At 46.3% G+C, this 24,928-nt stretch overlaps 2 protein-coding genes across 13 annotated transcripts in view; one reads left to right on the top strand and one right to left on the bottom strand.

Moving 5' to 3' along the window:
* The window catches only part of MCF2L2 (MCF.2 cell line derived transforming sequence-like 2), a 3,251,461-nt gene that overhangs the window by 1,717,765 nt on the left and 1,508,768 nt on the right, over positions 1-24,928 (bottom strand). The gene's annotated exons all lie outside the window — the stretch shown is intronic.
* The window catches only part of B3GNT5 (UDP-GlcNAc:betaGal beta-1,3-N-acetylglucosaminyltransferase 5), a 108,278-nt gene that overhangs the window by 58,479 nt on the left and 24,871 nt on the right, over positions 1-24,928 (top strand). Inside the window, exon 1 of one of the 4 annotated variants that reach the window (XM_069618647.1) lies at positions 13,449-13,468. The exons of the other annotated variants lie outside the window; for them this stretch is intronic. The gene's annotated coding sequence lies outside the window, so the exon portion shown is untranslated. Of the gene's footprint in view, positions 1-13,448; positions 13,469-24,928 lie in introns of those variants that run through there. 4 annotated transcript variants of the gene reach the window in all.

Below are 24,928 nucleotides of genomic sequence, written 5' to 3'. Positions count from 1 at the left end.
GGTACAGGGTGTGGATCTGCTCAGGGGTTAGGTTGAATGGACTGGCTCTGGTGCGAGGTATTGGGGGCTGCCTGCGTGGTACAACTTACTACACTGGTTGGGCATGCTGTGCCTGTCTCACCCTCCTTAACTTGTGATGTCATCCTGTTTACAGCATGCCGGTATTGCCAGCATGAAGGGCCGCGTGCCCGCGCCCATGCCGCTATTAGAGGCACTGTTAAGAGCGGTGCCTCTAATACTGGGTTCTCGGGTTGGAATGGCCCGGAGCGGTTTGCGATGCCGGTAATCCGGCATCGTTTTTGCCTTGCCTCCAACCTTGTAATGAGGCCCAGGGTGCTTGACCTTTGAGAAACATTCTCTTAACAAATTGTGCTTTTACCATGCAAAGCACAATGGAATGAAAGATGCTGTGGTCTACCAAATGAGGCCTGAAAAGCAGTCTTTGTAAGGCACTCCATTCTCAATTACTAATTCAACAGACCATACACTAGCCGTGCATAAACCTTACACGCTAGAAACCAAGGGCATCGACTCGTTGGTGGCTTGATCACCCTACATTCTTTTTTGTGGGTAGGCTTGTGTCAGCTGCTGGTTTAGTTTTGGCTTCACCAGGGGTACTAGCATGTCTACCGTTGTCCAGTGTACCATTTTGTTTTTGTTTCTTGGACGTTCCTTTGTTTAGGAAACCATGGGGCAGGTTTCAAATGTGCATGCAGAGGCTCGTACTGTGCTCGGCTCTGCCTGCTCTAGACTGCTTTGGGTTGGTATAGAGCAGTCCCTGGCCTTCGATGTGGCCAAAAAACTTTCTGTGGGTGATCCTGGTGTTATACGATTTGGCTGTGGCACAATTATTAGCGGCCAAATTGAAGGTGGTCAATTGGCTGCGAAGACCATTTTGCTGCAGCCAAATCAGTTCCAACTGAAACTCCCCTACCCACCCCATACTTGATGTCCGCTCATCTTTTGACTTTTTGCCATGAGTCTCCAGAATCTGCATGTCTGGGTTGATCTGTCCTTTTGGCGCCATCTGTGACCTGCTTCCACTTTTGGCAGGTGGGGTCCCGCTCCTAGGAAGCTTTTAGCTTTTGTTTTTTGTTTTTTTAGGGGGGTGGGGGGGTTTTATGGCATCATTGGTCCAGGGTTTAAGGATCCTGCAAAGGTGAACCCTTTGCTCACCAGGTTGCTTGGCTCTTCCTGAGCAAAGTTTTAAGGCACTGCCAGTGTGGACATACCTCTGGGCCTTGGGTTGGTGGATTATTCAAAATGCTTATCCCCAGGGGTCCTGTTATCCACAATCCGTGGATTCTGTAGGTCCCCCTGGGTCTCGAAATAGGCACTGGATATCTTCAAAAGGGTCTTCTCTGTGGTCTGTTGCTGTCTGGTCTTAACCCATGGGATAGAGCCGGGACTTGACGGTCTTCATCACAGCAGCAGAGCTGCATATTGACTTTGTTCTATTATTCCAATAGGTAATTTTTAATACTCCTCTGAAGTGACTTTTACATTACCCTACCCTCAAATTGACATTGTGCCTAAAACTGTAGGGACCCAGTAACGTTTTTTAGCTGGTACTAGTCCTGCTATGGCAAAGCCTTGCTACACTTTGGGCTATTTATTTCTATTGTTGCCTTTTCTAGGAATGTAATCCATCCTTGTAGATAGTGCTTTAAGTAGGCCCTAATCTTGCCTTAAGGTGCCCTCTCGGTGTAGTAATTACAAGTGTTATCCTCTTTTGCACTCGCCTATATTCAATGGTTGGTGTGCATTTTGTATCTGCCATATTACTATGTTAGAGTGTTAAAATACTGTCACTGTGTGGCATCTTGTGGCCAGATAATGATTAATAATGTGCCTGTGGACTCTTGCTCCCGCCCCCCTTTAATTATATATACAGTGTTTAACACCACATAGTGGAATTACAGGTTTGCACGGAATTACATGTTAGCAGTAGGGGTGGATTGGGTTCTGTCTGACCACTGGTGTTTTTATACATATACTGGTTCCATCATGTGTTGTCCCGAGTACGTGTCCATCTTGACTTGGTGGAGATTTATATTTGTGACTTATATCGTTTAACTGTGCAGACTAACTGAACTTTACTACCACATTGCTTCCTCCCTCGAATTTAGCCTGACTGCCTTGCCTTTAAGAGGTTTGGCGTTCCCTTAGCTTGGAATTACTGTTTCACCATTGGGTTAGATGTTTGCATCACTCTTCCCAACACTCTTAAAGATCTGATAGACAATTTAGGTCACAAGGTCTGTGGCCTACTTTAACCCGATTTGGTTGACCTGGAAACTGAATTTCATGATTTGTATTTTAGTCCTGTGAAATAGACAACCTCTGGGGGGGGGGGAACAGACATGCTGGCAATTTAGCAATGGTTGTCAAAGTGTGCAAAGTAGTTGTGGGGGGGGATGAATGTTTCAATACAGTTTGCAAATTCCCCAGTTGAATATTGAATCCATAATTGTGGAAACGCCTCTCCTTAAACCACTCCAAATTGTGATTTGAAAACCATAATGAAGAAATTAGTGATGAGATGCCAACCTGATTAGATTAGTGTCTGGGCTAATCCTTTGAGAGAAATTGAGAAAAGGTAGACGTGTTTGCTACTGCGTCATACCTAAAATGTGACTGGATTCTTTAAAAAAGAAATGTTTAGTACCGTTTGTGTCGTAGCCATTTCTGCCAATAGGTGGTGCAGAAGTTTAATGACGTTGAGAATGTAATTGCTGCCTAGCCATAGAGCTCCAGCTGCCCTACCATTCTGGAACGTGTCTGCTGCTGCTGACAGGGCTATGAAGCCACACACTGCAAATGATTCACTGTTGGGTACCCCCACAGCAAATGTGGAAACCCTGTGGAGTACACCTACTTGACGGTGCCCACTTTAGAGGCTGTCGACCTGGGAAGAAAAGTTGAGTGAGGTGTAGTCAATTGAGAGGGAGACTACAGCTTGCAGAATAAAGGGGGAGGGGCGTGGAAAGGTCCCCTTGCCTTTGTCACCCGGCAGGTGACACCAGTGCTTCAAACTAGAGCCTGGGAGAGAAGTTTCCCATGGTCAGTCTGGAGTGGAGCGACTGCTCCAGGATGAGGTGAGTCGCGCCTGAGTAAAGTTTAGGGAACTAGTTGAGACTGCAAGGGCCGACTGTACGACTTGTTAGATCATTGATGCAAGTTGGACCAAGGTATCCTATTCTGCTGGACTAGCAGAAAGATTACATCTCAATCTGAGCATGCCTTTTGTGGAGGCCCCACTACTCTCCCCCACACGGTCATCCACACTTTCTGATAAGTGTTTACATGAGTATTGATTTGGTGTGCTTGCTTACACTCCTTTCCTTATGCAGCTTTCAATGAGCTGTACAAATGCAGGGTTTCTAAGTGAGGTATGCAGCTAAGGAATATCTGTCCTTATGCACCTTCGGGATGTTAATGCACACGTGTGTTGGGGGGAAAAACAAAAACATTGCAATAGATATGCCAAGCCATAATCTGGCCAGAATATATGGTGTCCTGATCTGAGAATGCTCCCTTAGACCCAACACTAAAATCCATTTCCGATTGCCATTCTTCGTAGACCCCTACCAGATGGCATTGAAATCCAAAATGATAGTAACAAAAGGGAAATTCACACAGCAATTATCGATATTCATAAGGCCTTAACAGAGTTGCAGATGGATTTTAGTTGAATGAGAATCGGGGACCATGAAACAGCAGTTCAAAATATTGTTTGAAACCTATCCAAGCCGAGCTAGTGGACTCCAAACAAAGTTTGGATTTGATGGCCAATACTGTGTAAGACCTTGAAAATGGACATGTGGAAGAACCTATGTCTGAGGCCTTGGAACAGCTGCATAGCTTAAAGGATTCATGGTGCATATAATATTCAAAGCAGTGTTCCTTGAAGCAGCAACTGGAGAAATTCTATGTAGGGTAAGGTTTCTCTCATATAGCTAAGAGTGCTGTGGAATTGGCTCCCTAAGATTGAGTTTCTCGGGGGCCCTATCGGTTTGTTTTGTTACCGAGTAGAGAGCAGGACAACCAATTGTTCTGTGGGAAGAATTGGGGGCTGGGTTGAGTCCTAGGAAGGCTGACTATTGTATGACTCTTGCCCCTATTACCGGCCGTAAGGGGCCACAATTTATTTTTATATATATTTAATGGGTACAAACTTAGAATGACACTTGAAGGGTTACTTATGACCATCGAGCTGCTGCTTTGTGGGCACTTGGAATCTCTGGTAGCATATCGAAAGACTTACCCCTCATTACTGGTTCAATTTTATGAAAGACTTGATTTTTGGTAAGCACATCATGAATAGGAAACATGTCTTTTACAGGGCCATTCAGTTACATAAGAGGATATTGAGAATCAAATTAAGAGTCTTGGGGTAAAATAAATACGCCAATACAGTTTGGCAAAAAAAGGCTAAACGGGAATACAAATACTGGGAGTCATCAAATATTTTGTTATACCAACAGAATTCAGCACTTTTTCTAATGGCCACTTCAACAAAACCATGCAGATCAATTCTGGACGATTATTAAACTCTTAACCTTTTATGCAGATAAACCCTATTGAGGAAGAAACTTTGGTGCAGCTGGTTGCAAGGGAATTAAGTCTGTATTCCTTTGGCCTTTAATCTAATGTCGAGAGATACGATTTGCAAATTGAGAAATTGGAGGCCCCTGGGAGTTTGTCTCTTACGATGTTTTGAGAGCTGGCCTGTGGGAGTGGGATATATGGAGATGTATATATTTTTTTGTGGGAATTCTGAAGGAGAAATGGCTGCCTCATCCTGGACAATGCATTATAATGCAGATCTTTGAAAAAGATGTAGTCCCAAGAATTATAGGCCAATTGACTTTAGATGTGCCCAGTAAGAAGCATACATTGAGTATTAGAGTAGCAAAGAGCAGTACTTTTGATGGGTTTGAAACAGGATGTGTAAGTTATTGAAATTCCCCTTAACTAGGGGAATGTGTTGTACCTTGCTTTTGAAATTAAAGAAGTGGGGATGCCTGACCCATCTGAAATGAATAATTACACCCGAATACTCAAATTGCGGTTGGATCAGAGTGGGAATCTCTGTAAAAATGGATTTAACAGGGGGTGAGGGGAGCACCGACAGGTGAGGCTACAGGATGCATTTTGGTCCCTACTCTTGGACATACCAAATTCCCTATATTTGGATGAGCACTTCCTCTGCAATTGGGACAATTGAACTGTATAAGGCTCCTATATGCTGACTAGCTGGTCTTGATTGACCAGATGCCATCGTGTTACCAAGACAATTGTCCAAACTTAACTATGTGCCGAAGTAAATTTAATTGGTGATCAATGAAGGAAAGATGGGGGGGGGGCAGTAAAAAAGATTAATGGGAACTCCAAGTGGTTTTTAAATACTAGTATCTATTTATTTGAGTTTTAAGATGATGCAAGACTGGCTCTGTGATTACATTTTCATCAAAGGTCATTTGAGGCACCAAGGATGGTCTCCCAAACAGATTGAGGAAAGGGGACTGGTAGGGCTACAACCTACCACCATAACGCCTACAATAATTGTAGCAAATCTTAATTCTGCCCCAGTTAAAAGTGCCTGTGATCAATTATCAATTCAGCAATTCCAATGTGCAACCAATAAAGAGTGTTCACTTAATGTTTTGTATCGGATCAGGACAAGCCAACAACTCACTTAATCCCACATCAAAGTGTTTTTTCAGTCACGTTGGGGAAGTAGAGGCTATAGAAGCTAAGTTGCTATTTAGATAGCCCTTCAAAAATCTCTCAAAATAGGCACTTTCAACTGAGGCAGAAGTTTTGCTACAATTATCGTAGGTGCTGTGGTGGTAGGGTGTATCCCTACGTACAGTCCCTTTTCCTCGATCTGTATGGGAGCCCATCCTTTGGTTCCTCAAATGACGTCTGATAAAATGTTATCAGAGCCAGTAGACCTTTAGTAAAGGCACCGGCCTGCCAGTCCCTTACCTCGTAGACTGCAATGTACACATGCATGGCAGTTGATGGACCAACCTGTATTGTCTGTCTTCTTGCATAACTTATTGTTTGTGGGTTTTTAATTTTGGCGTTTCCCCAGTTTGTTGGGGCAGACTGGTTACTTGAGTGCAAGTTGTTGTGCATGACAGTGCTTTACATTAGCCCCGTATACATATACTGTGCTTTAAGCCTGGATTATCGCTGGGACGAATATGCTGTTTGTAATGCTCTTTCCCATGCGTTTAAAAAGGTAAAAGGAAGTCGGCCGAGCTCTCCCGCTGGATCTGTAGCAGTTCATTTTGAAAGGGTAAGCAGACCGCCTTTTCCATGGCATCTGGGCAGCGACACCATTTTGGGTAAACTGGGCCAGGGAAGGATCCAGAGTTCTCTGGCATCTAGCAAGCTGCCTTCCGTGCAGTCCTAAATGAGCTTCTGTCACTGGTAATGCCCCATCAACCTCTTCCGAATTCTATGGCACCAGCTCCTGCTGTCTTCTTTAGCTTGGCCTTTAGGGCACTTGCCAGATCAGAATGGGACCGTGTCCAGGTGATCCAGCTCCTCCGTGCGCTCATTAATCCTTAACATACCCATTCACTCCTCCCATGATTGGGAGGATCCAGTCACGGATAACCAAGCAGGGTCTTCCTTCCTCAAGGGCGTTTTACAACTAGAGAATGGAATTTGCATCACCACCCCGAAATAAACTCCAGCTGCAAGCTGGGTCCATTCAGGTGTTTTAGCAATCAGAGGCCTAAAGATCTGGCAACAACCTCTGCTCTCTCCTCCCTACCTACCAGCTGAGCACCAAACCTTGGCAAACCGAACCTTTTGCCTTCTGATGCTTTACTATTTCAGCCACCCCAGCCACATTCTTTGCATGTGGTGATCTTTTTATTTCTATCTGGGAAGATAAGAATCCTTATTACACTGATTGTGGAGGCGGCCAACGGCTGGCTCTACCACTGCGTAGATTGTTATTGGGATATTGAAAAAGAGCCTTATTTGGATTGGCTCAAGAGTTTCGAGGAATTCTGGTTAAGGAAACGCTGGTGAATGAAAATCATACCTGCACACTTAGTTGCAAGCTATTAGCCAGGCATAGAACATCACTGAGCTCGATGCTTCACAGGCACATACGTTTCTTACTTTCCATGAATCCATTGTCACTAGCCAATGGCATGTGCACTTTCTGAGAATTAATTTAATAGTGCTCCAAATAGCATTCCGTCCCAGTAGTGCTGTGGTTGAAGAGACATCCCAATATTGCGCTATTCCAGGGGAAACCCTACCCTCAAAGTGTCACCTACGTCCCCAAACATGACTGTCTGGTAAGCAACAACCCAGACTTGAATGTGTGAACCTCCCATTTTGAATTTTTGAAAAAGAATTAATGCTGCAAATGATATGCTTATTGAAAACATAATTTTAAAACATGAATAATTTGCTCAACAGAATTAACCATATCTTAAAATAAAGATATTTGCCTTGCTCGCAAGACAGAAGCTCTTTTCGGAATATGAACCCCCAATGTGCAAAATGAATACATAAAGCTTGTGTTCAATATTACCACAAGTACATTTGTGGCTAATTCTAGGGTAGCAAGCAGAAGATTTAGTTGTAGATTAAAAAGCAATCCAAATTAATGCACAGGTAACACACCGTGTCAGTAAGTGGGTGGAAGTTGGCAATTGCATATCGCATTTAAATCTAAAGTGCATCTCAAGTGGTGCATCAGCCACGTTTACCCCCTAAAGGTGGGAGTGGCCATGAAGAACATGTGCAGGGCGGATACCTGGAGCACGCTGCATATGTTCGCCAAGCACTGTTGTCTAGTAGACGCTGGAAGGGAGTCAGTCAGCTGTCGGACAAGCAGCCCTGCAACACCTGGTTGGGTAGGAGCAGCCATTGCGCTTTACCTCCTTCCCGTCATGCATAATGTATTCAGGGTAAACTGTGGGTACTATTGTCAACCTAATGTATGCTTCAGTGAAGTAGGTGGCATGCTTGACTAGAATACCAAGTAGGTGGACCCACCTCCAGGTATACAGTGGGGTTAGGTTTATTTCTGAGTACTTCCCCACACATCTAGTTTCACAAACTGCTTCGGTTCCGCATAACACCCAGAGAATGCACCATTTTAAATTCTGTCCGAATGCAGTTTCTTTGGAAGAAGACACATTAGGGTGTCTAACATTTGCCTCACAAGGGACTACGAGATGCGATGATTTGCGTATAGGCAATTCAAACCAAAACAGAGTATTGTGTCAAGCACTGGGCAGCCTATGCAATGCGGGCAGAATAAGGGCACTCCTACCTCAAGAGTTACTTTGTCAAGGGAAGGTGGGCGTGACCAGCCCCGAAGTAGGGATATAGAGAAACCAATGGAGCTGGGGGACCAGCTCCAGTTTACTTGTGGCACCCTAGGAAGCAGCAAACAAGTCCAGCCCAAATTTCAAGTGCATGCCTGAACACTGCTCAACTGGATAAGTGCTGAAAATGTCAGTACCCGATCTGATGCAGACCCCCACTGTTGCAATGTCATGAAAGCCTGACCTATAAGGAGCAGTTGGCACAAGTGTAAACCACCACACACCGACCTCGCACTTCCCAGGAAGCATAAAGGTAAGCACACCCCTCAAACTGGGGACATACACCAATACTTGGTCATACAATAGGTCACAAGCCCCAACACCATGTTGATGGTAGTATACCTTTACTGAAGCTGGCAATGACTTGGCCTCGATCCTTTTTAAAACAAAGGTCTCTTGAGCTTTTAAAGAGCGAGATGAACAGGATGAATAGGAGCAATCGTATGATGATGATGATGATGATGATGATGAGGAGGAAGACTCTATTGCCACAGTCTCTGTCCTGCCTACTAAGCTGGTTTGAGATGCTTGAATGAGAAAGGTTGAGAGCAAAGGTTGAGCAAACCCTTCCCTCACCTATACCTTTGCCACTCTTAAAACCCAGGGTGGATTTCATCCACCCTGGTGGTTCCAGGAACGAACTGACAACATGAACAGTAACTAGGGGATGTTCACTCCCTAGATGAGTCACTCTGAGAACCAGGCGACTTCCCCATGGATCTGCCAAGCTATCGACAACTGTCATGAATTCTGTTAGAGGACCACTTTGATGTACCTGCTGCTTTTCTACGTAGTGATATCTGGGCAATGTCCTCAATTGACGGTCTTCATGCCAAAGACTCTCTAAAATAAATACAGTGCTTAACAGTCCTATTTTTATTTTCCACTGTTAAATCAAGATCCAACTAAGGCTGAACACGTGTGAAGTAATAATCCCTCTTCCTAAGATCCTCTCTGAATCCAGGTGTAACCTACACGAGATTCTCTGTTCGTCAAAACAGCCAGGGCGTTTTTTCTGCTGTTTCAGAGCACCCTCCCTGAAGGGGATCAAATATATATATGGTTTTGCATAGGAACTGATTCCCAATGCCACTGGCCTTAAAGCCAGGTTGAACACGGGCCAGATGGATGATTGCAACGCCCTTAAATATTTAGCAGACGACTTGAAAATAGTCTAAAAAAATAGTGCAAGAGCAAATCTAATCTATAAAGCTGTAATGTTTGTCCGGCTATACACATCTACACCGTTGAACCTACGTTTAACAAATTGTACATGGATTCCTCTGGTCTGGGGCAAGGTTGTAGCCGGTTGGATGCAAAAAATGTACTCTATAGACACCCTCATTTACTGATGCTCACCCAGATTCACTACAGTAGGTACTAGGAAGCAAAATTTGGAAAAGTGTCTGAAGCAAAATGTTCGATGTGTTGGTTATTCCATTGAATTGTATTACTACTGTATACAGTTCGAGTTTATTAAAGCATTTTAAAGGGAATTTAAGTACTTTTATTAAACCACTCCAAATATGGGAAATGTCCAGGTTACAGTTTACTTAGATTGAACTTTTCTTAGACATTTTCTGAAATGTGCTGAAGCCATTGGGTGACTGAAACATGCCGCACAAAAAACAAACATAACTTGGAAAAGCGAATATTAAGCTCAAGAGCTTCTGAAACGCAACAAACCGCAGCACGACTTGCCGACCGGAAGACAAGGGCAACCTCCTCCAGGGCACATGAGACGCCACTAGACACGGGCAAGCTCTGCGTACCCCAGCTAGTGCACTTATAAATAACGTTCAATGCAGCAGACTACTGGACACCAGATTGCAGGAGCAGAAGTTCATATGTGAGGCACTGGTTTTAACCCCCTGACACAGGTTTGCTATAATTGAGAAGCCGCTCGACTTGCTACCATTTGGGGCAAGCAGTTAATGATGATCTAACAACTGTGGCACATTGTGGGACAAAATCATACTAGGCCAGATGGTCTTTCGGGCTAACTTTTAGAAGCCAAGGTTTCATTTTATACACTTTCGCTTTAGTCGCCATCCTCCAAAGGATGTTCTGGACACCACGTTTGGACGGTGAAGATTTTACGGAGCACCATCTCTCGATTCCAGGCCCTCAAGTGGGGTTTTTGTTATTCTATACAGTAGACTCCATGCCCATCACATCAAATTGGGCATCCCCAGGGAGCCCCATGATAGTGCATACAAAATTATTTTGGGCACTTAACTGCATAGCCACACGCTCTGGAAATGTGTGTTTACATTTCCAGACCTAACTAGTTCTGTTTGCAGGAAATATCTTACCATTGTCTTGCACCATCTTAAAGGTTTGAAAGCTTATGTTTCTGCCAAGAAAGGGTAGAATTAAAACCTATGCCCCAATAAGAAATGTGTGCATACTTACAGCCACTGCATGAAAATGAACATCAGTATCGTAACTGTGTTCATCACAGCCATTCTATTACATATTTGTAATATTCAGATAGGCCTCTGTTCGACATGTAGGCTTCTGACTATTTGAGACCTACCATGGTTCTGGCTGCCAGCAGGGCATTGTCCTAGTAGCTAATCACGAATTGTCGAAGCACTCTTTCCAATGAGCAGCGCATCAGTCTTCAGTGATTCGAGTTTGCCCAGTAGGACGTTGGTGTTTAGTTATAAAAGGGGTGTGTTCCAGGACACAGCGTTGCACACCTTTTCTCAATGCTGAATTTATTTGCATCTTCCCCTCCACTAACCTATAACCGACACTAGCTGTATTATGGGCGTGTATGCATGACCATCCAACAGGTTCGCAGGAATCTCCAGCTTCCTCAGTTTGTTACGGAGCTGTTGAATCCATTTAGCCCTCGTACATTACAGAATCCAGCCTGTAAACCTATTTGAATACTATAAGATTTAATCTATAGTGCACTCTACCTACAGCGCTCCTGAAGCCCAACTGTTTGTTTGGGATCAGATTATCCAATCTCTTTGCCCAACAATTTCACCGGTTTCATATTGCAATGAAATTGTCCATTAAGCATCTAGTGAGGGCCTTTTATGTTTTCTTAAGGGGGCAATCCTACCCTGCAAGAATCTGTAAGCTTGCCCATGCTTAAACAAGCATTTAAAAAAACGTGTAAGCTACAAGACCCCTAGTTCTTAACATATAACACTTTGTGCTGGAACTATCATACCCCACAGCCTTTAACTATTTCTGGGAGTCAAAAGCAGGGCGGATAAAGTCTTTTTCAGTCTGACCACCCACTACTGTCCTTGAATGTGCACTTTTTGTTAGAACCCCTATACTTTTCCCAAAAATTGGACTAATCTTTTGAACTTGCTGCAGCCCCAAAAATGGCACAATGTTTTTAGTATTGCCTCCGGTGACACTTTTTGTAATGGGATGATCTTTCCATGCCAATCAACCCCCCCCCCCTCCCCCCAATTGGCATAGCCCATGTCGGGAATCATGTGAGTCGTGGTCCAAAATGTCTGCAGAGCCGCAGGTTGCAGACCCCTGGTCTACGGCTTTCATCTTTCAATAAGAACACTCCTCCCTAATAAAGCCATCATATCATCAAAGGCTTTATCATGCTCCAATGCACTAATGAGCATAATATCCTTCTCGGACAGCTTCTTGTACACGTCGATGTTTGGAGGAAGAAAACGTACTCTTGTTGTGGTTCACCTTTTTTAAATTCTGATACTGTAGTAAATTGGAGGGTGACTGTGATCACTTTCATGGTGGGAGAATGTTCATTTCGACATTTCTATGTTCTGCATTTTTACGTTTGCATTGATGACATCGAACATACTTACCAGGTCTATCCAAATCCATGGAGCAGTTACTTGCTCTGTATACCAAGTCGATTAACCAGGACCAAATAAATGGACTTGCATCGCATGGTAGTTTTGTTTTTCTCATTTGGTCATGGGAAAGGTCTTCAGCTCATTGTGGGGGATTTAAATGCACGGAGCTGATATTGAAACCTTCTCAGGGTTTGAAGTTGCTGGAAGCGATTTAGCTCCTACGTCTACCTCCAGGAGAGCCTGGTTAGCCTAACCGTTTAACAGGAGCTACTTTTGGCCCCCCAGGCCAACTATTGTCTTACAAGCATCCACATGTCAGGTTTTAAGAATTTTAATCAAGAACTGGGAATCCAGAGGACCCAATATACTGGGTAAAAAAAATATACTGGGTAAAATAAGTGTGCATTTGAAGTTGGATTTGCTGTTGGTCCACTGTGTACTCCTGCCTGGTATCCCAGCGGTAGCGCCTGCCTTCTGAGTGATGCCTGCAACTCAGGAGCTGGTTTTGCTCATCGAATTTAAATTCTGATCCCTGCATTCATCTAGCTCAGGGGTCTGCAACCTGTGGCCTGCAGATTTCGTCAATGATGCCTCGCCATTGAATATATTGTCCAGGGCTGGTGAGAAATGTAGTCATGTATTTGGAGAGCCAAATGCTGCAGACCTGTTCTGGTCTGTCCCATATGAATGTTTGCCAATAGTTCAAACGTTTAATCTATCTAGGACAAGCCTTACTCCAATCGACATGCTTTCCTGATGCCGAATAGGCCAAAAAGTGACCCTTTTGTGGGGCGCTTGGAAGGGCGGAAACATGTGCTCAAATAATTCAATAAAAAAAAAAATCGTACAATCTTATGGATTGACCTTTTGTGGCTCACATCCTTCACCCCTCTCACCCCCTCACCCAACAACTCATTTGCAGAGTTGTGCTATCAGTAAATGCTCACTCTGTCCCCTCAATTGAATGTGCGTGCAGCAAAGTGGATTAACCGAGTGCTATCTACACCTTAATCTCATGGCTTCTTCCTGATGGGATTTCATCAACAGGCAAATGTTTTCCCCCCAATGCAGCTTGTGAGGGCAAACATACCTCTGGTTAAAAAGGAATCAATATCCTCTTTTTCTCGTTTACTATTCTTGCATTAGTCTGTATTCCTTATCTTTGATATTTCCAATATCCGAGCTTTGCTGCTTCTTTTAAAAAAATTAATTTACATTTATTTTTTTTTTCAGACGGTTTTCAGCAGGGGGTGCTGTCCCTTGGAGGCCGCCGTCTCGATGTCACCGCAGGTATATATAGCGCGCCCATTAGCCTCAGTTCTGTTTTTCTGCGCTTACAGCTTTGGATGCGTGCCGCCTTGTCCCTGACAGGAATATTTGCAATATCTTCAAATTTTCTTCGAAATCACCAGCTAGAGTTATGACGCAAAATGACTTGGTATTCAGCGTCGTCCACTCCTCGACCTAGCTTCAAGAAAAGCTGTGACTGTGGTGCAAAGATGTCTGTGACAGAATCTCACAGGATCTGCTTGTGGTCAAATCATCAGTCTTAGGAGTGCGAGGACTGCTTGTCTATGACGGCCAAAGCCTTGCACGAGCGTAGAGAGAAGCTTGCGGCAGTTAAGCACCAAAAATCCCCTTCCACTCCATCTAAACAAGCCTCTGACGAGTCGAAGATAGCTTCCCCTCGTTTAAGGTTCAAACGTTCATGAAGTGGTTCACACCATTCGTCTACTTCGAGGCACGGAAAAAAGGCACCCATAGGTCGCCATCTTCCTAGTCTAGTTCACCCGAACGGGTCGTTTGCCCCACCAAATCTAGTTCACTGGCTCAGTGGGCAGAGTTTAGACTCTAGGGTTTTTGAGAACGCTTCCTTGCCCCCTCGACACCTAAAGGCGATGCTTTAGTGGAGAGACCTCGGAAGCAAAAAGAGCTGTGCGTTTTCGGACCAAGCCACAGACTAAGATACCGATGTCAAAGGAGTCCACTATGACAGCACCCAAAACTGCATCGTCGTCGCCAATGAAGGTGGAGAAGCCATCAACGCCTCCAATGTTTACCTCCTTGACGCCACACGTGTCAAAGCCATCAATGCTTTTGTCAAAGCCTTAGACGTTGACCATTTTGACATTTTCGGTTCCTGTGACAACTAAAATAATCGCAACTTCTCTTAAAAAAAAAAATTTAAAAAAAAAAAAAAAACTCCTCTACCACGTTCAGACTTCAAGTCCCTCTCTTCAATGTATGAAGATGTAGAGTAGTCCAATAATGAAGAAGGACCCTTTGGCCTACAATATGGGACACCATCAGTGCCTCAGGCGCTCTTATCAGTGGACTGACGCATGAAGAACTTGCAAGAGTGCCTTCATGAGGCTAGTGGGATTGATGCCTCTCCTGAGGTTGAATTTGGAAGGGCAGACCCAGGTGACACACTGAGGTAACATATAGACAGCTAATGTCAAGGGTTATGGGATGTTTGAGACCCACACCTGTTTTTGAGCAGGATGATCTCACTGACCTATTGGACAGAGGGCCACAGGAGGATCCAATCGTCCCTTTTCACCAAGCTTTGCAAAAGAGGGTGACTTCTAATTGGGAGGCACCAGAGGTTATTTCAGCTGTAAATAAAATAAAAAAACGACCACTAAGTACAGAGTTTAGAGCTCTGACCCTTTTTACCTCTCCAAGCACCCAACCCGAGAGAGCCTGTTCGTCAGCCACTTCCACGAGCAGGCAAAATGCTTATTTCACAATACCTCCGGCTAGAGACGACCATCTTTATGACACCATGGCCAAAAAGTTTTTTTTCGGCTGGTAGTATGGCCTTGAAATCGGCCAATGCTACGTGCACACTAGCAAGTTTCACACACCCCCTTTGAGAATTCATTGCTATGGCGGCTGACCATATCCTCAAAGGGGAGGAGAGAGACAGATTCCTTAACATTGTGAAGGATGGGGAAAGACGCAATGTGCAAATCCCTCCAGACTGGTCTCAACTCTTGACGTTATCAGAAGAGCTACGGCAGCTAGTGCAGTGATGCTTAGTTGAGAAATCCAGGATTTGCACCAGACGTACAATCCAGGCTTCTCAACATGCCCTTTGACGGCACTCATTTATTTGGCAACAAAGCTTATGAGAGTTTGGAGAAGCCGCAAACGTCCGAGGCAGTAGCCAAATCCCCTGGTGCTGCAATAAAGCAAACTCCAAACCGCCCCACGGGTATGCCCTGGAAGGGTAGGTCCTTTCATCACTATTCCACATTTGGAAGTGGCAGAGGACAGCCAGCTCAAAGAACAAGACGATTCCCCCGTGGTGGATGGGGAAGAAGCACGAAGACTGCAACAGCAGCGACTGCCTTACATTCAGCCACTGTCAGCCGCTCCAAAATCTCTCTTAGGACTTGTTACACAAGACTGCAGTAGGAGGCAGATTGTCACTGCATCTGACAGAATGGCAGGCTCTTGCTTCAGATGCTTGGGCATTGGAAACAGTTTGCCAAGATTACTGCCTCCGTCTTTTTCTGCAAAAACCTAAGTCATCCACTGGGGAATAACTCTTTGAAAGTTCCAGATCCACTCCTTATGCAGGAGATTTTAACCCTGCTAGAGAAAGGTGGTATATAACCGGTACCTGTAGTGGAGAGGAACAAGGGGAGAGGAACAAGGGTTTGTTTTCTAATCCCCAAAAAGGACAGAGGATTGAGACCGATCTTGGACTAAGTTCCTCAGGAAGGACAAGTTGAAGATGGTAGCCCTTTCTCAGATCCTTCGGGCCCTCCAGCTTTAGGATTGGATGGCATCATTGGACCTCCAGGATGCTTACTTTAATGTGCCGATCCATCACTAGTACAGACCGTACCTGAGGGTCACTGTTGGCTGTTCTCTATCAGTTTCGGGTTCTGCCATTTAGGCTGACCTCCGCACTAGGGTTTTCACCAAGCTTATTGCGGTGGAGGCAGCGACTCTCTGAGGGGGGGGGGGGATTCACGTCTACCCCTACCTGGAAGATTGGCTGATCATGGTCAGTTCCCCAGAACATCTCCATCTGTTACTCCTTTTGATGGCTGGGCTTCTCCCTCAACTTTAGAAGTCCCACATGTTGCAATCGCAAAGACTCGATTTATCGGAGCAGTCCTGGATGCATCCCTGGGGGAAAAGCCTCACTACCAGAGGTGAGGGCTCAAGACATTCTGCAGATGGTGACACAAATTCCCAACATCTACCAGCCTTAGATTTTCTGAGGTTGCTCTGTCATTTTTCTGGTGCCAGAGGCTCACATGAGAATGAGATCTGGCCAGTGGGCTCAGGACCCAGTGGTCACAATTCTCAGGAATCCCAAACAGTCTCACTGGATCTTCAGTGGTGGGCCTGTCGGGAGAATATCTTAAAAGGAGAACCTTTTTGCCAACCATGACTGGCGATAACAGTAGTGACGGATGCCTCATTCGCGGGGTGGGGAGCCCATACCAACAATTTGACCATCAGCGGTTGTTGGTCTCCATAGGAGTCCAAACCACATATCATCCTTTTTAGAGCTGAGGGCAATCATACTAGCTCTGAAGTCCTTTTTACCCTCTGTACAGGGAAAGAATGTCCTGCTAATGACGGACAACACAGTGGCCGTGTACTACCGCAACAAGGGAGGAGGTGTAGGGTCACTACCGCTGTGCAGAGCGGCAATGCAGCTCTGGTTCTGGGCTATACAAGAAGGAATCTGTCGGCAGTTCACTTAGCCGGAGAGAAGAACACAAAGGTGGACTCTGAGCAGGCAGAGCAGTCTCCCACTATTGGGTATTAGCTCAGGAAGTCCTTTGGGAGATCACTGTTGGGGAACCACTCAAGTGGATCTTTTTGCAACCAGTGCCTACAGGAAGTGCAACCTGTACTGCTCAAGGCAATTTCCCTGAGAGGCGCTGTAGGAGACGCGTTTGTAGTGGACTGGGAGTTTCCACTCCTATATGCGATACTTCGATCCCGATCATTACTTACATAATCGGGAGGTTGAGAAGGTTCAGGAAATCCATGATCCTAGTTGCCCTGGACTGGGCCAGGAGGACGTGATACCTCAACCTTCTGGACCTGTCCATCTGCCCTCCGATAAGTCTTCCACAAAGAGAGGACCTTCTCTCGCAAAAGGGGTGGCTTCTCCATCCAGATATCGTGACTCTCGGCCTTCACGCATGGTTTCCGAGAGGCTGAGATAAGGATTGGGACTTCCCAGACTACATACTGCTGCCGTTAGAATAAGTTCTGCAGCTGGTGTAGAGATGGTTAACCCTTTCTCATGTAATACACCGCTGGTGTTATCCTTTCTACATGTGACAAATCTGGGGCTCCAGATTGGTATCATCAAGGGATATCTGGCCGCGCTTTCTATTTTTAAGCGCACTTCAGAGGAAGCCTCAAATTCCTTTTTAGTAATTCAATTTTTAAAGGGACTGAATGTTTACCCTCAATCCCGTTTCAAGTCCCACTATGGGATCTCAACTTGGTGTTAAACTACTTGATGGCGTTCCTTTCGAGCCTCTACTTTCTTGTCCATTAAGACTACTGTCGTCTTAGTGGCAATAACATCAGCCCGAAGGGTGAGTGAGCTACAGGCTTTATCCTGCAAGCCTCCTCGTGCTGTTTCATAAAGACAGTGGCACTAAAAGTGAAGCCTACTTTTCTCAAATTGGTTCCGAGTTTCATATTACTCAGAAAATAACATTACCATCTTTTTTATCCTCCCCCACTTCCGGGGAAGGAGGAAGAGACTTCACAGCCTTGACCCTAGACATGCACTGAGCTTTTACATCTCCAGATTGGCAGAATTGCAGCAGGATGTGGGCTATTCAGGTCACAAATTGGGAATAGCCATTACCAAGCAAACTATATCCAGATGGATTATACTAACAATATCGGAATGTTACAAACTGGCAGGTAAAGACGGTCCAGAACATCAAGAGCTCATTCGACCATGCATATATGCCACATGGTCCCCTGTGCACACCTTTACTAAACATTACAGTTTAGACTGCTCCTCGGGCCAAGATTCTTCTTTTGGAAAAGTAGTGTTGCACTCAGTGCATATGTAACCTAACTTAGAAGGGATTGCGTCCTCCGACGAATTCCTTATCTTTGATAATACGTTTCCAGCTTGCTGGCCTCGGAAATTTTTTCTGTAGAGGGCGCTGCGCGTCAACGTCTGCCGAGTCGCTGTCCCTCGACGGCCCCGGTATCGGCGCCAACGTCATCATGCCCATAAATAGCCACGCGCTGCGTCCGTTGCTCAGTTCCGTTTTTCCGTGCTTCGTGGGGCCTCGGAACATCGTTGCTCAGTTCAGTCAGGTTAACTATCTATTTCTACTCGAATATACCTTATCGTTCTCGATGGCTTCTTCATCAGAACAGACGACGCCACGATCCGGCTTCAAGAAATGTCGAGACTGCGGTAAAAAATGTCAATAACGGATCCACACAGGATCTGCTTGTGGTGCTTGGGATCCGAGCACCATTGTTCGGCGTGTGAGGACTGCATGTCCATGACGGCGAAAGCCTTGAAGGAGCGCAAGGGGAAGCTCGAGAGAGGTAAGTCAACCAAAACCTCAAGTTTCGTCTGCTGAGTCGAGGCATTCGTCTCCTCGCCGTCAAACATTCCCATTCTAGATCTCGAAGTAGCTCCCACCATTCGTCGAGATCAAGACACTCAAGAAAGAGACGTCGAAGGTCCCATTCCTCCTCCTCCTCCTCGTCGTCTTCTGTGTCCCCAGAAAGGGTCTCCTGTCCCACTAAACACAATTCTCAAGCTGAGTGGGAGGAATTCAGAAAGAAAATGTTAAGCGTCTTCGAGAACGCGGCCTCGTCCACCCCCCTCCTGCCCCCCCCCACCTCCCCCCCCCTCGAAGACAGCTGAGGGTGATGCCCCGGGTGAAAAACCCAAAAAAATTAAACGCCGCGAGTCGCAGCACCCGGCGAAACATTCCACCCGAGAGCGCCATGAGCCATCGGGTAAGAAGGCACCGTCTTCCCCGTGGTCTAAGATTCCTTCGACGCACGAATCGGCGCCATCACGACGCATCGGTCGATCGACGCCGATGAAAGAGGACCAAGGCCACTCCACAGCCAACAGTGATTTCAAGGGCCTCTGGCACGCCGCCGAGACCGTCGTCGATGCCCTCGAGTAGGATCCCGATCCTCTTGAGTTCTTCGAGACCCCTTCCTGTTTTTCTGACGCTGTTTTTGGCGCCTTCGAAGCCTGTTACATTGGCATCGACGTTTTCTCGTCCAATAACGACGAGTTTGGCTCCTGCCTTAGATGGATTTTACTCCATTTCAGAAGTCAGAGTACCCTGGACTTTCTTCAATTTATGAAGAAGGGGAAGATTCTGACCAGGAAACATTCGGGTGACGGAGGACCACACTGCCTACTGCAGAGGATTTCACCTCGGAGGAAAGAAGGCTGAAGGAACTACAGGAGTCACTACATGAGGCAAGTGGGCTGGACACTTCCCCAGAAGTGGAATTTGTTCAGCCAGACCCAGGGGAACATGCCGAAACACCCTATAGAACCCTGATGGCAAGAATAATTGAGTTTATGGGTTGGTCTGCGCCTTCACCTGTTTTCCAACAGGATGACATAACATATTTTGGACAAAGGCCCACAGGAGGACCTGGTGGTCCCCTTCCATGCAGCCTTACAAAGGAACATTGCATCTAATTGGGAAACTCCCGAAGTTATCCCTGCAGTCAATAGAAGATTGTCAATCAAGTATAGGGTAGCGGCTGCTGACCCTGAATACTTATCAAAACACCCGACCCCCAGAGAGCCTGGTGGTTCAAGCGGCAACTTCATCTAGCAGTAGGACCACTTACCCTACTGTCCCACAGGATAGAGGTGACAAGAGGTACGACTTGGCAAAGAAAGTCTCTGCCTGTAGTATGGCGTTGAAGTCCATAAACGCCACCTGTACGCTCGCCAGGTTCAGTCACACACTATGGGAGTGTGCTTCATCAGCAGCTGACTGCATACCCGAAGGAGAGGAAAAGGAAGCCTTCCTTAACATCATTCAAGATGGCAAAGATGCCATGTCCAAATCACTTCAAACTGGCATCGATTCCGCTGACAGTATCAGCAGGGCCATGGCGGCAAGTACAACAATCCGCAGGCATGCGTGGTTGCGAAAGTCGGGCTTTGCCCCTGATGTACAGGCCACACTTTTGAATATGCCCTTTGACGGCTCTTCATTATTCGGGAAAAAGGCTGATGACAGTCTGGAAAAGTTAGACTTCTAAAGCAGCAGCAAAATCTTTAGGAGCTGCTATCCGCCAAACTCCTTTTCGTCCCTCAGGAACCTCTGGGAGGGGAAAGTCCTTTCGTTATTATTCCGCATTCGGGAAAGGCGGAGGACAGCCGGCTCAAAGAGGCCAAAGGAGATCCACCCGAGGTGGACGGGTCAAAAGTACTAAGACGGCAGCAGCAGCAGGTGCCTCTTTACCCTCGGCATCTGCATCAGCCGCCCCAAACCACTCTGAGGCCTTCCCACACAATACACCTGTAGGGGGCAGGTTAACTCACCATCTGACGGAATGGCAGGCTATAACGTCAGATGCTTGGGCATTGGAGACAGTTGGCCAAGGTTACTGCCTACCCTTTCTACACATTCCTCGGAGTCATCCACCGGGGAACAGCTCTCTAAAAGTTCCAGATCAGCTCCTCTTGCAGGAAATTATAGACCTGCTAGAGAAAGGTGCCATAGAACCGGTACCTGTAGCGGACAGGAACCAGGGCTGGTACTCCCCCAGCCCCCCCCCCCCCCCCCCAAGCTCCCCCCTCTGTCCCCATCCCCCCGCCCCCCTACGTTCTCATACCAAAGAAGGACGGAGGACTGAGACCCATCCTGGACTTACGAGAATTGAACAAGTTCCTCAGGAAGGACAAGTTCAAGATGGTAACTCCCTCTCAGATCCTTCAGGCCCTCCAGCTCCAGGATTGGCTGTTATCTCTGGACCTTCAGGATGCTTATTTCCATGTGCCAATCATCTCAAACATAGGAAATACCTGAGGTTCGCAATTTGGCGACTCATTATCAATTTCGAAATCTGCCATTTGGGCTGACCTCCGCCCCGAGGGTCTTCACCAAGCTGATGTCGGTAGTGGCGGCGAGTCTGAGGGAAGGGATCCACGTCTACCCCTACCTGGACGATTGGCTGATCAGGGCCGTATCTTCGGAACAGGCCCAGGCCCAGCTAGATTATGTCTGCCTCTTCCTTCACAGACTGGGCTTCTCCCTCCAATTTAAAGAAGTCACAGATGATACCATCTCAGAGTCTCCAGTTCATTGGAGCGGTCCTGGACACTTCCCTGGGAAAAGCCTCGCCACCAGAGGTGAGGGCTCAAGATATTCTACAGATGGTCACCAAGTTTCAAAATGCCCAACGTCTCCCAGCCTTCGACTTTTTGAGGTTGCTAGGCCTCATGGCAGCCTGCATCTTCCTTGTGCCAGAGGCTCGCCTGAGAATGAGATCTCTTCAGTGGGCACAGAGTCAGTGGTCGCAATTCTCAGGGAGAATGACAGATCTCCTCCGGATTCCGGACAAGGTAGCCCGCAACCTTCAATGGCGGGCCTTTCCAGAGAACATCTTGAAAGGAGAACTGTTTTGGCAACCATGGCCGGAGATAACAGTAGTCAGACGCCTCACTCACGGGGTGTGGAGCCCATGCCAATGACTTGACCATCAGCGGTCGTTGGTCTCCATCGGAGTCCAGACTACACATCAACCTATTGGAGCTGAGAGCAATCGGACTAGTGCTGAAAGCTTTCCTGCCATCACTACAGGGGAGAAATGTCCTGATAATGACGGACAACACGGTGGCCATGCACTACCTTAACAAAAGAGGAGGCGTAGGATCACTGCCACTGTGCAGAGAGCCAATGCAGCTCTGGTTTTGGGCAAACTGACGAAGAACCTTCGTATTTCAAAATTCCTCTAGTGGTACAATTTCTCAAGGGACTAACAAATGTTTACCCTCCAAAACTATTCCAGGTTCCCTTATGGGACTTAAATTTAGTCTTAAACTTCTTAATGGGCACTCCATTCGAACCACTTCACTCTTGCTCGCTGAGATTTCTCACGCTTAAAACTGTCCTATTGGTAGCACTAACATCTGGCAGGAGGGTGAGCGAGCTACAAGCCCTCTCCTATAAACCCCCACATACAATCTTCCACAAGGACAAGGCTGTCCTACAGGTGAAGCCTAATTTCCTCCCAAAGGTGGATTCTGAATTTCATATTACTCAGAAAATTACCTTGCCTTCGTTCTACCCTCCTCCCCATCCGGGGAAAGAGGAGGAAAGGCTACATAGGCTGGACCCTAGGCGAGCTCTCAGCTTTTACATCAGCAGAATGGCTAGGATCAGGCAAGCAGACCAACTGTTTGTAGGATACTCGGGTCACAAGTTGGGACTACCCATAACAAAACAAACCATCTCCAGGTGGAATATTTTGGCCATCCTGGAATGTTATAGACTAGCAGGGAAAGAGCCACCCCAAAATCTCAGGGCTCATTCATCCAGGGGTATCGCAGCCTCTTCGGCGCTCCAAAGAGGGGTACCGGTCCGGGACATATGTGCGGCTGCCACATGGTCGTCCGCACATACATTCACAAAATTTTACAATCTGGATTCCTCCACTGCTCAAGAGACTAGATTTGGCAAGGCCGTATTACATTCGGTCCATCCCTAAAGGGGTACATAACACTATCACTCCCACCTCCAATTACATGCCACTGTTATGGGAGTCTATCAAAGATAAGGAATACGTCGGAGGACACAATCCCTTCGAAGAACAAGTTACTTCTTACTTGGTAACGTTCTTTCGACGGGATGTTCCTCTGACATATTCCTGATCGCCCCTCCCAACCATCCCCGCAGTGATCACTTCCCTTGTGGTTGCAGCTTACGCTCCTTCAAGGTCACTAACCAATTCAGGCATGACTTTTCTTATACTACAAAACGGAACTGAGCAACGGACGCGGCGTGTGGCTATTTATGGGCATGGTGACATCGGCGCCGATACGGTGGCCATCGAGGGACATCGGCTCGGCGGACGTCGACGTGCAGCGCCCTCTACAGAAAACATTTCCGAGGCTAGCAAGCTGGAAACGTATTATCAAAGATAAGGAATACGTCGGAGGAACATCCCGTCGAAAGAACGTTACCAGGTAAGAAGTAACTTGTTCTTCTACTCCCACCTCTACGTACGTAAACTGCTTTGGGAGTGTATCAAAGATAAGGAATATGTGGGTGGACGCAATCCATTCGAAGAGCAAGTTCCTTACCCCTGCTAACGTTCTTGCGACTGGATGTTCTCCCACGTATTCCTGATCGCCCCTCCCAACCTACCCCGCAGTAGAATTTCCCTTGCGGTTGCAGTCTATGCTCTCTCAAGGGGAGTAACCATTGAACGCAAGGTAAAGCTCCACTTGTCAAACCTAACTGAGGCCAACGGGTGCTGCGCAAGCTATATATACCTGCAGTGACATTAAGACGTAGGCCTCTGAAGGACATCAACTTTACCGGTGTCGACGCACAGCGCCCCCTGCTCAAACTATTTCCGAGGCAGCAAAGCTGGTATATTGGAAATATCAAAGCTCAGGAATACGTGGGAGGAACATTCAGTCGAAAGAAACCTACCATGGGTAAGTAACTTGTTCATCTGCGTTATTCAAGACCATTGTTACGGATAAACTACTATAGGCTTCAGTTCCCCATCCACTTAAATACACATTCCTGTGATTTCAACTTCTCTGCCTATAGAATTACACCTTGCTTTCCTTTCCTTAATAAATGTAATACTTGCCAGGATAGCTAGGCTTTTACCTAACTGGTTTTTGAGATAATGTGCCTTAATTCATTCTCTTTGATATATTTATCCTGGGTCCATGCCCCCTCACGCTCTGCTTTAACCAAATTAGTGAATGGGCCATTATTTTGTTTAAATCCTGTCCTCCTGAGGGTATACTTGTCCTTCGTCTCCGAGTGGCATCAGCAGTATCCAAACTGCCTCGGAAGCTTCTTTTCAGTTTTCTCTTCAAAGTAATGTACTGCTTTTTATAGCCTAGGCGACGTTCCTTTCTAGTCGGTCGCCAACCCCCATTCACAATGCAAAGAGGTTCTCGTCCCCTAGAGATCTGGTTCCTCTTCACAACACAATTTCCAGGGACACTTCCCAGCTCTTGGTTTGGTTATTCAAGTTTCACCAGTACAGTTCCTTACTTTCATATCAAACTTCCTCTATATATCCTGTGTGGCTTTTCAGTAGGTGGGTGTCCTCGCTCTGCGCGCAGTTGTTGGACCACATGGTCCACCCATTACAGGTCCCCAACGAAAGACCTCACTTGTGTCGTTTTACAGTGACACAATGCCAATGATTTGCCTGGTTGACTCGCCTGCCAGGTGAAGGAATATTTATTTTCACATTTCCTTATTGCTTTACCACTTGTTGCCACTTCACACCTCTGACTCTTGCCAGTGTTTGGTTTTCGCAAAGCAATGATGGTCTACCCGCATGACTTCCAAGTGTTTTGCCTGCTACCCTTTAACTTGCTTCACAACACATTTTCCCCACTACTGCTCTCCTCCTATTACTCTACGCTCTTAAACTCCTAGTAATTGGAGTTGATGCAATTTTTCCTCTTCCCTGCATAGTATGGCTCTCGGAACAACCAATGTGGTGCTGGGGGGGAGGGGTGAGGGGTAGAGGGTGGCA

Source organism: Ambystoma mexicanum, chromosome 10 (assembly GCF_040938575.1).
Source record: "Ambystoma mexicanum isolate Mex_15411 chromosome 10, UKY_AmexF1_1, whole genome shotgun sequence".
Classification (NCBI taxonomy): domain Eukaryota; kingdom Metazoa; phylum Chordata; class Amphibia; order Caudata; family Ambystomatidae; genus Ambystoma; species Ambystoma mexicanum.
The sequence above is the reverse complement of the archived record's forward strand: the minus strand, read 5'-3'. Positions and strand labels throughout refer to the sequence as shown.